Source organism: Microcaecilia unicolor, chromosome 2 (genome assembly GCF_901765095.1).
Source record: "Microcaecilia unicolor chromosome 2, aMicUni1.1, whole genome shotgun sequence".
In the NCBI taxonomy this organism is placed as follows: Eukaryota; Metazoa; Chordata; class Amphibia; order Gymnophiona; family Siphonopidae; genus Microcaecilia; species Microcaecilia unicolor.
The window spans coordinates 213,769,962-213,784,397 of NC_044032.1; positions in this window are offsets into that span (position 1 = coordinate 213,769,962).

Here is a 14,436-nt window from a genome sequence, read left to right on the forward strand (position 1 = left end):
TTTTTTTTTCTTACTTGACAGCTTTTTAATTTATTTGAAAGCTTGCTATATGTAGATATAAACATCATGAAATAAAAATATCAACAGCTTAAAAATTATTGTAGCTGGTAGAAACAGCAGTTATAAATTCTGTATTTTGTGATCATTTTTCTACACTGTTCTATATAGGACACATGGCCAAATTTCAGTGAGGATATCCTGTTTCCTGATGGGTTCATCTTAATCTGCCTTGGGAATCCTGTTGTTATAAAGATGGAATATATTGAAATTAAATGGAAGTAAAATTAAACTCTCCTCTCTTTGGGGCTCATGGAATCACATTTTCACTTCATCTTTTTTGTAGAAGTTTACATTTTAGATACACAAACGGATTATTCAGTTTTGAGCGTATTTCAGGGTTAAGAAGAGGTCAGAGATAGCCAAGTTTGTGGAGATAGGTGGCTCCTGCAGAAATTTGAAGTACTGCTTTTCTCTCTATTTTTGAAATGGAGATTTTTAGGGGCAGGGGCCTCATTTAATATATTCATTCCGTGCATTTATTGATGTTATTTCATAATGAAATTATTCATCACTAAATTTGCTCCTTAGATAGCAGATACCTTGGGGAGACCCTCATGTTCCACAGATAGCTTGGGGGGAAACCGCCCCCCATGCTCTTTTTTGGCTATTGGTATTTTCGGCACTCACTCAAAAAACAATTTGCACACAGAAGGTCACTTCTTAGAGGGAACACAGCCAATCACCCCTACTGTTTAAAAGGGCATCGTGGGTTTCTCAACTACAATACACAATTCAAGGCAGATTACTTAAAAGAGAAAGGGTTTAAGATTGTCAGTATTTGGGAACATGAGTGGGAAAGTTTGGTTTAAAACGGATAGGGAATGTGTGGCCTTTCTAAGCAGAGCCGCATTAGCAGAACCTTTAGTTCCATGAGATGGCCTTTTTGGAGGCAGAACAAATGCTGTGTGCCTGTACTATCAGGTTAAACAGGGTGAGAAAATGCACTATTATGATTTTACCAGCTTGTACCCTTTTGTCAATAAAACTAAAGAATATCCAATCGGTCACCTCCAAATCATCTATGAAAATTTCGGCTCTTTCTCTGATGGGCTTGTGAAAGTCAAGGCGTTCATAGGAGCTGACTCTGTGGGTGCTTGAGCACCCTACAATATTAAGAAAATCCATTGTATGTGTCCAGGGAGGGGTTATTTCCATTGGGCTTAGCACCTCCAACAATTTTGAAAAGTTGGCTCCTATGAAGGCGTTCCTCCCGTGTGGACTCTTTTTTCCCATATTGCCTATTAGGTTGCACAGTAAACTCGTGTTTCTGTTGTGTTGCAGTGTGCAGTAATGGGTCAGCAGGAGCATTTTCCATCTCACAGATAGGCTGCAGAGAATACCTTCTCCTGCTTTAGACTTAGCCTGGCCTCAGAATGACATCCTATAGTATATCTCCTATCAAACTGAGCTCTCTTTTTCATCAAGCACTGCCATTTCCTCCCCTCACCCTCCCCACTGACAGTTTGAACTTCGTGGGTGTGGCTTGGATCTCTTTCAGGGAGAGAAAACTAACAACTTATAGCAGCAGCTTCAGAGAGCATTTTCCATCTCACAGATAGGCTGCAGAGAATACCTTCTCCTGCTTTAGACTTAGCCTGGCCTCAGAATGACATCCTATAGTATATCTCCTATCAAACTGAGCTCTCTTTTTCATCAAGCACTGCCATTTCCTCCCCTCACCCTCCCCACTGACAGTTTGAACTTCGTGGGTGTGGCTTGGATCTCTTTCAGGGAGAGAAAACTAACAACTTATAGCAGCAGCTTCAGAGAGCATTTTCCATCTCACAGATAGGCTGCAGAGAATACCTTCTCCTGCTTTAGACTTAGCCTGGCCTCAGAATGACATCCTATAGTATATCTCCTATCAAACTGAGCTCTCTTTTTCATCAAGCACTGCCATTTCCTCCCCTCACCCTCCCCACTGACAGTTTGAACTTCGTGGGTGTGGCTTGGATCTCTTTCAGGGAGAGAAAACTAACAACTTATAGCAGCAGCTTCAGAGAGCATTTTCCATCTCACAGATAGGCTGCAGAGAATACCTTCTCCTGCTTTAGACTTAGCCTGGCCTCAGAATGACATCCTATAGTATATCTCCTATCAAACTGAGCTCTCTTTTTCATCAAGCACTGCCATTTCCTCCCCTCACCCTCCCCACTGACAGTTTGAACTTCGTGGGTGTGGCTTGGATCTCTTTCAGGGGGAGAAAACTAACAACTTATAGCAGCAGCTTCAGAGAGCATTTTCCATCTCACAGATAGGCTGCAGAGAATACCTTCTCCTGCTTCCACCCACCCTACCCCTCTACCCACCCACCCCTAGAGTGACATGTCTTATATAACCTCCCTATCAACCCACTCATTACTTTACCTCACCCATTTCTATTCTTCTATCACCTTCTCCCACTACTCCAACCAGAGTTACACCTAATCACACTGACCACCCTTCAACATCTTCTGTCCTTCTGTGACTGTTCTCTTGTGCTTGACTGCTTAAATATTTTAAATTTAAATGCTTTACTTTTTGTCTATTAGATTGTAAGCTCTTTGAGCAGGGACTGTCTTTCTTCTGTGTTTGTACAGCGCTGCGTACACTTTGTAGCGCTCTAGAAATGTTAAATAGTAGTAGTAGGAGAAATGTGCCCATGATGATGGTGAGAGAGCCCTGGTGGGGATGCAGTGTACCATAAAATTGGAGAGGAAGGGTTAATGTTTTTCATAGGAAATGGGCAACAAAGAAGAAAAAACAATGCCATGGAATTTGGAAGCATGAACCTTGACAGAGGAAGAATCAATAGATGGTGTTCATTAGTGGAATGGGGCATTCAAGTGGGAATATGGGGAATTGACTAATGAGGAGAAATAGTGTGGAATACCATTGTGCAAATCTTCGTGGACCAAATCCAAGATCTTTTTATTGGATTCTGAACTGGACAGGGAGCCAATAATGTTGGAAGAGAAGTAGAGTTACGTGGTCATATTTCTGCATATGATGCTCTGATCACTGTTTTATGGATCAACCAGAGACTCATTAAGAGTGAACAAGTAATTTCCACATACTACAGTATTACATATTACAGTAATACTACAGTATTACATATTTCATATTATAGTAATTTTAAGACATGAAGTAATCAAGGAATGGAGAAGGGTCTGTTGAGCGGATTTATCTAGATAATAGTGAACTGAACAGACTTTTATATTAGTGGTGAAACTATATTTGGCAACAGCAGCTAAGAACATAAGAATAGCCATACTGGGTCAGAACCAATGGTCCATCTTACCCAATATCCTGATTCCAACAGTGGCCAATCTAGGTCACAAGTACCTGGCAGAAACTGGTGTTCAAAAGCGAGACGTTGATGATCGTGAGGTATAAGAATCCTCAGCAGCATTAGGAATATCTTGTAACTTAGGTATTAGGTATGGATGGGAGGGGTGCCCAATTTTCCAAGATGTTACTGGTTTTGCAATGGTCAGAACTAAAGGGTGAGCATGTAACCAGGCTGCAGCTAAAGTAGGCAATTCTATATTTGTTATATATACAGAAAACAGCGAAAGTGACTCAAAAAATTACAGATGATGCTCCAAAGGATCTTAAAGTTTATTATTCAATGACCAGACTCGACACAGCCATGTTTCAGCCTATCTGGCCTGCCTCAGGAGTCTCCTAATATTGTCTGCATGATCCCAAATGGATACTGCTGTATGGCACACTGAAAGATATTCATAAGTGCTGATTCAGGTGAAAACTGCTTCAAATCAAGAAATAAGCAACTGTATCTTCTAAACTTCACTTCTCAAGATGAACAGCATTCAATCCATTGTCTAGAAAAAGAAACCAATTCTATATTTGTGACAAATCGGGATTGATCTGATAAATAAATAAATAAATAAATAAATAAATAAATATATCATCTATATAATGGGAGACATTCATACTAAAATTCTGGATTAGAGTGGTTAGTGGATTAAGATATCAGTAAACAGGGAGGCAGATGGGACCTCAGACTCTCCTTAGGATTTGCAGCTCTTGGCATGGATAAGGGAGTGGGGTCTTTTTGCTTGACAGATGAGATATTCTACTTCCTGAGGTACACAAAAATACTAAGGCAAGTGAAACTGTAGAATAGCTATTCAAATCATAAGAAGCACTCTGCTAAATAGGACAAAACAAATAGACTACCCCCCCCCCCAAAAAAAAAAATGGAAAGAAAAAGCCTCCAAAATCATTGCAATCATTGACTTTCATGTAATCAAATATAGTCATAGGCTAAAAAAGCTTCCATACTTATATCATCTCTGTGCATTATGCATTGAGAACACTATTGGGGTTGAAGACTTTTGGCATTTCTTTACTTCTTTAAAAGGTCATCATTAGCAAGAAATCTTTGGAGGATCCCTTTGAAGGCATGGGGTGTTTCTCCATTCACTTCCTCTATCTTACCGATTCAGGGTAATATGCAGTTTTTGCTGGGTCAAGAGAATATTACTTTTCGGAAATGGGCGACACTGGGGATATTGCGATTAGAGCATATTCTAAATCTGGATGGATCTTTGATTTCCTTGAGAAACCTAGGAGGTGAGATATCCACACACTTAGCACACGGGTTTGCTTATCATCAATTAGGTCATTATGTTCGCTCCATAGAACTGCTTTCACTGCAATGCTTTTGGATCGATTTCACTCTTTCTTCGCTTTGGAAGATCAAGACCGTCTCTCGGTATCCTCTCTCCATAAGGTCTTATTGCAACTGCTTCCCAGTAGTCCTTGTGAACAGGTGAAAAGCACATGGGCAGCAGATTTACATAGGTCACTGGAGTCATTAGATTTGGTAGCGCGTATCCCATAGGTAACAACAGCTGTTGAACTACGGGAGTGTCAATTTAAAATATTGTATTGTGCATATATCTCTCAGACTCAATTGGTTCACATGGGTGGCACTGATACTCCCCTTTTGCTAGAAATGTATGTCCCAACCCAATTCTTTTTTCCATGCTTTTTGGAATTGTGTGTTGGCTCGTAAATTTTGGTCTCAGATTGTTAGATACCTGGGGAGGATATTGAACTCAGTGGTGCCCCTTTCCACAGCTGGATTTTTATTGGATAAGTATGAGGTGTTCTCTCTCTAGAGGGGAGGCCAGCAGAGATTTCTTCGTAAGGCGACACTTCTGGGCAGGAAGGCAATTCTTAAGGTTCCGCCATCCCCAGTCCTTTTGGGGATGGCGGAATTTACTACACCAACATATGTTATGGGAACACAGAATGATAGGCACATCCCTTAGATGCAAAAAAGAGTTTCTGTTCATCTGTGAGCTTTATATTTTTTCCTTGGGTCCTAGGGCATGTAGTTTTATCTTAAACTCTTTGTAAAATGTTTTGCGGGTCCAGTTCCCGGCTTTAGGGGGTCTCCCATGGATTTTTTTTGTTGTTGTTAGAGGAGGTAGATTTTCATCTGCTGTTTGACATCTTAGATTCTCGTTGGGGGAGGGCTATAAGAGTCCAGGCTGCTCCAACCCTAAATTAGACTTATCTTAGTGCAATCCCACTGCCTTGCAACCTCAAGGGTGGTGTGTAAGTTGCTATCTTGTCTGACTGAAAGTGGGAGGGAAGGGATGGGGGGGGGGGGGGGGTTGGAATAGGTGCTGGGTCTTAGACCATTGTATAGCAGAGTTACATTACAGTATAACAACTGTTGGCATTGTCTCTTTGCAATTTATTTTGGTCTGGGAACAGAGGGCTGAGGGAAGCTAGGGTAGGGAGGAAGGGGTTATATTTACGAAAATGTTAGGTGATAGCAATTTGTATCCTACATTGCCCTTTCTGTATCTGGTTCAACTGCAGTTTTGTTTGTTATATTAACAGAGTGTACCCTTGTATGTCATCAATAAAAAATTTTGACCTAAAAGGTCATCATTAGTAAGATAAGATTATTTTTTCTTTATTTACCTGCTGGTGCCTCTGCCTACAAAGGGGGAATTCGAGGACAGGGATGCAGTATGGAGAGGAGACAGGATGTCCCAGTCCCGGTTCCAGAGGAGAGAGAAGGATATCCCACATCGGACACGTGGGAGGGAAGCACTGTTCCCTCCCACAGCCTTGGGCTCTCAGGCACTTCCCGGTTGCCCATATGGTCAGTCTGCCTCTGGCGGCGATAACCGTTTAAGTGCCACTGAAAATTAGTGGATAGCCCTGAGCAAGTGATTTAACTGATCAGTTAACTCATTTTGAATATCGGTCAGTGTGTTGTATCTCATTAGCTATCTGTTAGTACTAACATTTTTCTTATATTCAGACAGCTGAGCAATTCAATTAATGATGAATCACAGGCACTGAACCTCTACACCCCTGAGGACACTACTATCATAACACAAAAGCTGCCAAGCATGCCAAAAGGGCTATCAGAGTGCATGGTTTAATGAGCACTGTTTATTTATTTTTGTTTGTTTATTTGTTTGAAGTATATTTGTATACTGCTTTTCTATTCAAAATTACAATCAAAACATGCACATAAAACCTAAAATGAAAAAAAATACATTACATAGAAACAAGAAAAATATAATAATAAACTGCAGAACAAATTATGTACAGGCAAGTACCATGACACTACTGCTAGAGGCCATGGGAGCCATTTTAAGGAGACAGCTGCCACAGGTAGGAGTGAGTGGATATCACTCCTGCCATTAAGACTCCACTGGACCACCAGGACTCTTCAAGGTAGGTACAGGAGCCTTCGAGGGTAGAAGAGGTGGGAGGTGGGTTCAGTTGGCCTGAGGGGGGACTTGGGAGGGATAGAGAGGAATCAGATGGTGGGGCCTATAGGCTTCCAGAGAAGGGATGAAGGGAGGGAGGATCGGAAGGGAGAGGGAGGATCGGAAGGGAGAGGAAGGATCGGAAGGGAGAGGGAGGATCGGAGGGGGAGGGAGGATGGGGCGGATGGCCAGGAAGTTAACTGGGTTAGCCAATATTCAGACTGGTACTCAGTTAACTCCCCATATAAAGTTAGGATAGCCTTTTTTCTGTCCTAAATTTATGCAGTTGCTTAGCTAGTAGTAGACTGAAAATCATGGCTAATTAGCTACATTTCCATTCTGCCCTAACCTGCCCCTAGACAGGCCATAGCATGGGTAGTTAGAGGGGATATTCAGTAACACTATCCGGTTAAGTACCAATGAATATCCCCAGATAGCCTCTTGTGGCCATTTTAAATTGCTTTGACTATGTACCCCTTACCAGGGGCATAGCTAGGTGGGGCCACGGGGGCATGGTCCACCACAGTTTTAATTCTGGCCCCCTCCACTTTTGACCCCACTGCCGCCGCCGCCACCACCGCCACAAGGTACATTTGCTGGCAGGGGTTCCCAATCCCCACTAGCCTTAGTCTTCTTCAGCACCGATCTCTGGCGCATTCGCTACTTCACTCACTTCGCTGATCTGTACTGTGAGCCCTGAACATGCAGGACATGCTGGACATCAGGACTCATGGCACAGATCAGCAAAGTGAGCGAACACGCCGAAGACCAGCACTGAAGAAGACTAAGGCTGGCAGGGGTTGGGGATCCCCGCCAGCAAAGGTACCTTGTGGCGGCAGGAGGGGGGGTCAAAAATGGCAAGGTAATTTGGCAGCAGGGGGAGGCAGGCTAAAATTTGCCCCCCCCCCCACCTTGGCCTCTGGACCCCCCTCTTGCCGAGGTCTGGCTATGCCCCTGCCCCTTACATTTTAATTGCAGAAACCTACTACTACTACTTATCACTTCTATAGCGCTACAAGGCATACGCAGCGCTGTACACCATACACAAAAAGGCAGTCCCTGCTCAAAGAGCTTACAATCTAAATAAGACAGGTAAACAGACAGAACAACTAAGAGGCAAGGGAATAAAGAGGTGGGGATAAAAGGACAGGGTTAGGAGTCAAAAGCAGTGGCAAAGAGGTGGGCTTTTAGTTTGGACTTGAAAACGGCCAAAGACGGGGCTAGACGTACAGGCTCAGGAAATCTATTCCATGCGTGAGGTGCAGCGAGATAAAAGGAATTAGCAGTAGAGGAGAAGGGGACAGATAAGAGAGATTTATCAACAGAACGGAGTACCCGAGGTGGGGCGTAGGGAGAGACAAGAGTGGAGAGGTACGGGGGAGCAGCAGAGTGAATGCACTTAAAGGTCAATAAAAGAAGTTTGAATTGAATGCGGAAACGGATAGGGAGCCAGTGAAGTGACTTAAGGAGAGGGCTAATGTGAGCATAGCGACTTTGGTGGAAAATGAGTCGCGCAGCAGAGTTTTGGACTGATTGAAGAGGAGAGAGATGGCTAAGAGGGAGGCCGGTGAGAAGCAGGTTGCAATAATCAAGGCGAGAGGTTATAAGAGTGTGGATAAGGGTTCTAGTTGAGTGTTCAGAGATGAAGGGCTGGATTTTGCTGATGTTATAGAGAAAGAAATGACAGGTTTTGGCAATCTGCTGAATGTGAGCAGAGAAGGAGAGAGAGGAGTCAAAGATGACCCCAAGGTTGCGAGCTGATGAGACAGGGAGAATGAGACCAACATGCAGTTTAAACAGAGCAACAATCTCCATCATGTGTTAACATTATGGACAACAGCATAGAATGCAGCTAGCTATTGCTCCAGAGATGTCACTAATTGCATTGCCTCATCTGTCACATTAGCAGTTAACGCTGATAACAACTTCCAGGTAAATTCAAAGCACGATGTCCACCCATTTCGCCATCACTAATAAGAATTTCCATATAAGTTGTCTGAGGCAGCAGTTAACACAATCTAACAGTTAACATGCTGGGTTAACTGTTAAATGTGATGCTGCACTGTTAGCATACTTTAAAAGTTGCACTAAATACCTAACACAGCTTGGTAAACAGTCCGTTGGCCTCAAAGTTGATAACTCGTTCTAGGCTAATTAAATAATGGCATTTCAGTTAGAAAAGCTATATGATTTTGTAAGCAAAAGGTACCGCAATGCAGATAAATCTGCATCTATGAACATATAATTCTATGCAGTGTAAATTGAGCAGAAAGGCAATGTATTTGTAGCCAAACTCAAATCATCAAAATACTTTTTTTCAGCTAACTTGCCAAGGCTGAAGCAGCAGTCTTTTCAGGTCAATGAGTATCTAGTCTGAGCCTTTGTAGACTAGTAAAAGTATGTGTTTCTTCTTTCCAGGTCAATAAGAGTAATTTTAGAGCATGTGTGCATCTCCCCAGGTTGCTGGCAAGGCAGATAGGGGCAGTTTGAGTTAAGTCCAGTCAGGCTCTGTTTATTCTAGTTGAGCTCTTAACACAGTTGGAAGCAACTGGTAGATTAAAATGAAAAGGTAGAGAGATGGCTTGACATTTTGAATATACACAAATACACTTCTAAACAGTTAACAAATGTCAGCATGTGATTTCAAAAGTTATTTCATGAATCATTGTTTTTATTATTTTGGCATTTTGAATGTTATATTGATAGATTAAGGGGCTCATTTTCAAAATAGATAAACACCCAAAAAAGGGCAAAAAGCAGCAGATGGGTGGTTTTTTTTTTGCAAAAATGTCCAAATTACTATTTTTGAATCTCATTTTTAAGACATTTTTCTTTGTAGCTCATCTAAATTTCAAGGGAGTGTGTTGGAGATGTGTTTTGGGCGGGACTAGGGCGGGCTTACGATTTGGATGTTTTTCTGCAATGATGGGACATTATAAAAACGTCCAAGAATAGGACGTTTTTGGCTAGACCTGTTTCAATCATGACTAAGTGCCAAAAAGGTGCCCAAACTGACCAGATGACCATTGGATGGATAAAGGCATGACTCCCCTTAATCCTCCAGTGGTCACTGACCCCCTTCCCACCCCCTAAGAGTTGAAAGTGATAGTACATATCAGGCTCTATGACAGCTGCAGATATAATGGCCATTCCTGTTACAGCAGCAAGCAGGCTCCCAGAGTAGCCTAGTGGTCCATGCTGTGGACTCTAGAGAAGGGGACCCAAGCCCATATCCCACTCTAACTGGTACACTTGTGGTGGAAAGTGTGAGCTCCCCAAAATCCACAAAATACCTACTGAACCCACATACACATGACACCTGCAGGCATAAGGGCTATTGTAGTGGTGTATAGTTGGGTACAATATATTTTTTGCTATGCCTGGAGGGCTCATCATGCAATATAAGGGGGTTATGATGTGGTGTATACTTGGGATCTTTTATCTGCTCTACTGGGATGTTTGTGTGGCCAATCTAGTAAGACTACTGCCCCCCATACATCCCAATGACTTACTTTTGTGCATTTTCCCCTTGGATAGTTTTTGTTTGAAAATAGAAACATAGAAAAATGCAGGCAGATAAAGACCATATGGCCTATCCAGTCTGCCAATACATATCATCTACTCTACCTATTACTCCCTTAGAGATCCTATGTACTTTACCCAAGATCTCTTGAATTCAGATACTGTTTTCATCTCCACCACTTCCACTGGGAGGCCATTCCATGAATAGTATTTCCTCAGGTTACTTCTGATTCTATCTCCTTTCACCTTCATCCTATGCCCCCTCGTTCAAAAGCTCCCTTTCAATTGAAAGAGACTCGCTTTCTGTGCATTTATGCCACATAGGTATTTAAATGTCTCTATCTGTCCTGCCTTTCTTCCAAAGAATACACATCGAGATCTTTTAATCTGTCCCCATAAGCTTTATGAGGAAGACCACTGACCATTTTAGTTGCCACCCTCTGGACCCACTCCATCCTGTTTATATCATTTTGAAGGTGCGGTCTCCAGAACTGTACACAATATTCTAAATGGGACTTCATCAGAGACTTATACTAGGGCACTATCACCTCTTTTTTCTTGCTGGCCATTCCTCTCCCTATGCATCCAAGCATCCTTCTGGCCTTTGCCATCACCTTTTCTACTTGTTTGGCCACCTTAAGATCATCACATTTGATCACACCCAAGTCCTACTTGCCTTGTGCTTGTGCACAAAAGTTCTTCACCCCCTAAAGTGCACCGTTCCCTTGGGTTTTTGCAGTCCAAATGCATGACCCTTCATTTTTTTAGCATGAAATCTTAGCTGCCAAATTCCAGATCATTCCTCTAGCTTCGCTAAATCCTTCCTTATATTATCTACACCATCGGGGGGGGGGGGGGGGGGGTCTATCCTATTGAAGATTTTGGCATCATCTGCAAAGAGGCAAACCTTACCAGACAGCCCTTCAGCAATATCGCTTATAAAAATGTTAAAAAGAACTGGCCCAACAACCGAACCTTGCATCACAACACTGGTAACTTCCTTGGAATGAGTCCCATTTACCACTATCCTCTGTCACTTTAGGCCCATACCAATGGCACTCTGTTTATTTATTAGTCATCTATGTGGAACTGTGTCAAAGGCTTTGCTAAAATCTAACTACACCACATCTGGCACTCTCCCTTGATCCAACTCTCTGGGCACCCAGTCAAAGAAATTAATCAGATTTGTTTGACCAGACCTGCCTCTAGTGAAACCATGTTGCTTTGGGTCCTCTAATCCATTGGATTCCAAAAACTTTACAATTCTGTTTTTAAAGCATTTCTATTACTTACCACAGAAGTTAGACTTACTGATCTCTACTTCTCAACCTCTTCCTTACTTCCGCTTTTGTGGAGAGGGACTACATCTAGAGAAGCATTGAAAAAGTCAGCTAAGTTCCTTCCCTAGGTTCTTTAAGTACCCTCTGATGTATGCCATCTGGCCTCATTGTTTTGTCCACCTTCAGTTTAGCCAGCTTATCACGAACACAGTCCTCTGAAACTCATTCAGGGACTACCACCCCTCCACTCCTATTTGTGTTTGTCTTCTGCGGTTCTACTTCCGGCCCTTCAGCTGTGAACACAGAAGAGAAATATATGTTAAGCAATTCAGCTTTATGTTTATCAGCTTCTACATATTCCTCCCCTTCACCTTTGAGTGTCATAATGCCACTTTTGCACTTCCTTCTATCGCTAACATATCTAAAAAAAAATGTCTTGTCCCCCCATTTTACTGTATTGGCTATTTTTTCTTCCATTTGCATCTTTGCTTCCCTGACTATTCTACCAGCTTCTCTTAGCTTTTCCAGATATTGTCACCTGTCTTCTTTCTGCGATCTCCTGCAGTTTATAAAGGCTAACTTCTTTTTCCTTACCTTTTCAGCTACTACTTTTGAGAACCACAGTGGCCTCCTTTTCCTCTTACTTTTGTTTTCTTTCATTACAAAAAGGTTTGTTGCCCTTTCAGTTTTGCCCACTGCTTTCCAACTTCTTCCAGATGTTTGTCCCCGCATGGATGACATTATGACATTTTGCACGCTGATACTGATGCTCAGGTTCAGGTTGGATCTAGAATTTCATGCTAATATAGTGATCCATATTTTGAATTGTGCTACGTGTGAACATTGGCATGATTACTTAGCAGCTCAGGCCACTGATTGCACCATCGTTTGAGTTATGCGAGATTCTATATATGGCGCATTCCCTTTGTGGAATCATGCTAAGCAAGTGGAGTTTTGGGTGCAGATTTTTAGGTGCCACTTAAAGAATTTTGCCTTAAGTGGTTTACAAATGAACATACATAATCATGTTACATAGAACCTTACATACACATGGTCACGTTTTTTTAATACAATATCACAGTTCAATTCATGTTGTATCAAAGGGCATAACATTACAAAAACTCAATAAAATTCAGCCAGAAACAATGGTGTTTTGAGAAGTTTCTTAAATTTCATCACGTTACTGCAGAGCTGCAAGTGTCCTGTAAGAGTGTTGCACAGTTGCGTACCGGCAACAGTAAACAAATATAGAACACTCTTACAGGACACTTGCAGCTCTGTAGCAAAATGGCTCTGGTCGCCTACCAGGTGCTGTGGAGGACTTGCAGCCATCTGCATATTCCTCCAAATGTTTTCCGGGGTGACTCCCAGAGTCACCCCAATCCACCCGGGGCTTCTGCTTCAGGAGCTGCATACCAAAACATTTTCCGCACACTATTTAAAATAAAATGGCCACTAAAACAGCACTTAGGCAGCTATCTGGTGATATTGAGTGCTGGATAGTTGGCTATCCGGCACTGAACATCACCAGTTAGCAGCTTAAATATAGCTGGTTATATGCACAAAAGAACCAGCTATCTCCCGATTTTTAAAAGCGGATCAACCAAGTTTGGCGGCCACAATAGGTAGAATATCTTTGGCAGGTCTGACTTTAACCAGCTAGCACTGAATATCAGCTTGGCCGGTTGAAGTCGGACAGGCCACAGTTAAACCGGATATTCAATGCCGGTGACTGGAAACGGCCCAAAATTGAATATCTGGGTTTAGCGGGGACTGCAGAAGACAACCTGGCTGTCTCCCATGGTCTGAATATCGGGCGGTTTATCTCTATAGGTTTTTATTTTCTTTCTCCTATTCCCAAGACTCCAATACAATTGCTCTTCTTGATACTGTCTTTTCCCAATCTCTTCCTCCATCTGAAACCACTGCATACCTCTGAACCACATTACCCACTTTTGGCTTTCATCACCTCAACATCCCTTTTATCCTTTCACTTCATCTGGGCTCTCAAGCTTCAACATTTTCATCCTTCAGTTCAACCATCTCTATTCTGACTGAGTGAATCTCATCTTCATTGCTGTCATCATGCCTCTCCTTCTCTTCTCTGAACTCTCTTGCTTCTTCTCCTTTTCTCTATGTCATTCACCCCCGGAATTCCGGATGAAAATAGAGTGCCACTCAGGACCAGATGATAGTAGTCGGGCCGGCCTCTGAGATGCACAACGGAACTCCGGGAGTGATGCAGGAAAAACTAACCACGTCTTCCGTCCTCAAAGGGCGGAAGAGGAAAATTTAACTAAGTTTATAATTCTTTCCCAGGTTTCGTTTGAGACAATAAATCCAATCAGTTTGATTTTCTTTAAAACAAGATAACACTTTTAATTAAATTGGTTTCTTTTAAAATGAGTAAATAACAATATAATTTTCTGTAACAACTAGATAACCGTTGACTGTGAATTAACTCAAAATACAACCTATTTGAATTACCCTTGTATTCTGTTTCTTCCTCTCTAGAGACCTGGACACAGGACACGTTAAATATCAGATAAGTGTCTTCAACCATTTACAAATTTATCTTAATAAACATGTTACTTTCCCCTTACATAGTTTTAAGAATTTGATTCTTTGTGGTTTTCTTTCTCTTTCTTATTTTTCAGGTACCTGTAACCTTAGACTTCGGATCAAGGTAAGTTTTTCCTTTCCTCTACTCCTTAGTTGTGACTATTCTACTTTACTGTTCTGTCCTTGCTGTTTCCCCCCTCTTTTCCCAAATGTCGTTCAAGTCACTTAGCTGCTGAATTTTCCATCATGCATGTTCTTCCTTG